Below are 3833 nucleotides of genomic sequence, written 5' to 3'. Positions count from 1 at the left end.
ATGCCAGCCACAGACTTACTGTTTCCACTGCCCGAAGACACAGATCTCGACATACTGAAGATACACAAAGATAATTTGACAAAATTCATACATTGCTCAACGCAAATCTTTCAGATGAAGATATTAATGACTTCAGCAATTTGACAGTTTCTTATCTGACAGAAGAATTAATTTAAATAGGGACGAATACATTTTAGCACTAAGATCTTCAATTAAAAAGCCTCAAATATTCTGAAAAGAACATTCAAAGACAGATCCATCAATGCATTCAATCCAAGAATCCTAACAATGCAAAAATCGAATATGGACATACAATTCGTTCTAGATGCATATGCATGTGTCACTTATATTGTAAATTATATAAATAAGTCCAATAGGGGTGTTTCCCGATTACTGCAAGAACTATGCATGAATACGAGAGGGAAATTATTCTGTCAAAGAGAGACTTCAGCATATAGGACACAAATTTATTAACGCTTCCGAAGTGTCCGCTCAAGAGGCATCTTAAAATATACTGGGTATGAGTATGTCGCAATGTGTACTACAGAGGTTTATGTGAATACTTTCCCACCCGAAAAACGAGTTCGGATGCTAAAATCAAGGCAAGAACCGCAAAACCTCGAAAGGGAATCAACTGATATTTTCAAAGCGAACATTCTGGATCATTACATACAACGTCCAGATATATTAGAAAATATATTTTGGCTTATTTTGCATCGTATTACACCATATTCACGAAGATTGAGAAAATCTCGTTCCAATTAAGAGGAAAGAAGTGATTTTTTGAGAACGATGACACAAATTTAGATCAAGTTGGCGCTCCCCTTCGACTAAAAAATAATTCGGGATACGTATATAAAAGAAACAATGCGGCTATTGTAAGATTTCCAAAGTTAAATGTCGATGCAAACAGAGAAGATTACTTTCGTTCATTGGTAATGCTGTATTTGCCCTGGAGAAATGAAGCAGATGATTTGTTTCAGAACGACAATGAAAGTACATGTCTTGCTTTAAAGGAAACTATAGAATTAAATAGGCAACAATTTGAGTTATACACGGAAGGTGAACTTGACGAAATCTTATTACAAATACAAGATGAACACAACGCCACATTTAACGTAAACGATAACAATGCAGCAACTCAAATGCTTGATGAAGATTTTCGTGCTTTGGCTGTACCAGAAATAAACCCCGAAGAAAATATATTTGGTTTCGAAAATAATGATCCTGACACAAGAACCGATGTAAGAGTTATAAAGTTACCCTCTTTAATAAGTGAAAACACTCTTCTGAATGACATAAGGACTCTAAATTCTAAGCAACGAAAGTATTGCATCATATTCTGCAGAATGTTGTGTATTTTATGAGTATATTGGTGGTGGTGCTGGTGTTGGAAAGTCGTTTAACAAGCAATTTATCAATCAATTACACACAGAATAATAGTATTCCTGGAGTAAATCCCGACTTACCAAAGGTCCTATTAACAGCTCCAACTGGAAAAAAAGCGGCATTTTGCATTGGAGGATATACTTTACATGCATTGTTTTCACTGCCTGTTAATCAGTACTCAGGCGAACTGCGCCTCAAAGCAGCGATAGCGTCAATTCAATATTGACAAAAATAAGCGATATAAAGCTTATAATTATCGATGAAATTTCAATGGTTGGTTCTAGAATGAGGGATATTTGGATGCTAGTCTCAAGCAGATTTTTAAAAACACCAGTGCGTTTGGTGGCATTTCTATTTTGGCATTTGGTGATTTTAAACAACTTCCACCAGTTGGCGATAGGTGTATTTTAGTGACAATTCTGCAAACCCGTATGGAATTATAGTAGGTTCAACATTATGGGATTTATTCCATTTCTATGAACTGACAGAAATAATGCGACAAAGCGAGAAGATTTGAGGTTCGCTCAAGCCCTAAGCAGATGTCTGATGGATAATGACAAAGGAAGACGTCGATATAATGAAATCCAGAATAAAAGCGACACAGTGATATACCAATGGATGCAATACATTTGTTTGTATCAAACGAAAGAGCAAATAACTACATGCGCAGAAGTTGCACCAAATACCTACTGAAACATTCGCATCAAGAGCGCGCGACGTTGTTAAATGTGATTCATTAAATCCTGCACAAACCGTAAAACATCTTAACCAAGTTACAAAATTGAAAACTTCAGAGACTCAAGGACTAGCCGGGAGCTGACATTAAACAATCAGCAAAGTATATGATGACAATAAACTTAACACATCGGACGGCTTAGTCAATGGAGCTAGTGGAGTTCTAATGGAGATAGATTTTAAACGGGAATCATCCAACCCAAAACTCTTGGTTGTGTTTCAGATGAAACTGTTGGTAGAGAACACGGCGAAGGAAGCCTCATCGTTCCGAACACCTTGGACACCAGTTGAGAAGTGTAGTAGATCTTTCATTTAAACGAAATGATAAAATCGTATTGAACGATGTCATTTCCTTTGGTTGTAGCAGAAGGATCACTATTCACAAGAGTCAAGGTGCCACATACGCAAAGGTTGCTGTGCACACACAAAGTAGGATGACCAGAAGCCGCCCTTATGTTGCCTGTAGTCGAGCAACAAATGCAATCTGGCCTATACATGTAGGACCGTTTATTCACCGAAATCGTTTCAGGATTCCGACCCAGTTAAAATAGAACTAGATAAGTAAGGAACACCAAAACAATTTAATCTTCTTTTGAGTTTCTCGAATTGGTTGAGAAAGTTCAAAATATTTTTCCAAAACATTCAAGTTTTCGCGCTCATAAAGAAGATATTTGTGCAGATTATACAATTACGATTCTAATTTTATTTTTTTGGTGGAAACATGGGTCCTTCCCAAACGAAAGCTGCAACTTAATGGGATTTTCTGAAATTGCCAGAATTGACTGCGTAAAAGACCCTCAAGAAAGAACCAGAAATAAGAGAGGTATCATAACATTAAGTCGATCTAATATTGTAAAGATATCAGCGTTCTTATGAAAAGGGATCTTTCCGAAGCATGTAAGACTTTGCAGTACGTCCGTTTTGAAATACAAAGGTATATGTCTAATGATGTGTATAGAAATGCAAATTTTGCAGAGAGTTCCTTTCGTCAAGTTCTTGCTGAACCCATAGAAGAATTGTTGCTACAAAATAACGACAAGATTATTATAGTTGGCGATTTCAACATTTGTCGTCGGAGTACTCAGAATTTAACGGAAACTCTGTTAGTAAGCAAGATTTTTTCCACTTTTGGATAGAAATTCTTGCACAAATAAGCACGGAAATCATATAGATTGGGCATTTACTAACATAGCGCCACATGGGATTATCTGTAAAAGTTATTCCCTATACATAGTCATCATGATGGTATAATAATCACGCGATGATAATTATACGTATGTCGTTGATATTATATTAATTATCGATTCACATACAACAAATATTTATCCTCATTATTTATCTTAAACTTCATATACATTTTTTATGTCTTCATAAATAATGCAATTATGAATTGTTTAGATTTATTTTATATGTATATATTCGATTATATAAATTATATTGAAATGCTTATGTCGGTTTATGTTAATTGGCTAATTTTATTTTAGATAAATTCTATACCTTAATTATCATAAACTACTCCATCAAGGAATAAGCCTTGACGTGGCGATGGAGCTAAGTATTTTGAAATCGAAAGGAAAACTAATTATTCCATTTAATTTTACATTTTCATGGTGGAGGGTATTAAAAGTTCAGCCAGGCCGAACTTAACTACTTTTTTACTTGTTTTAATTTGTTGCTTTTTTAGTTGGGACTTTTGATGTCCTCTTTTC

This window comes from Musca domestica, unplaced genomic scaffold (genome assembly GCF_030504385.1).
Source record: "Musca domestica strain aabys unplaced genomic scaffold, Musca_domestica.polishedcontigs.V.1.1 66, whole genome shotgun sequence".
In the NCBI taxonomy this organism is placed as follows: domain Eukaryota; kingdom Metazoa; phylum Arthropoda; class Insecta; order Diptera; family Muscidae; genus Musca; species Musca domestica.
This window is presented reverse-complemented; position numbering follows the sequence as displayed.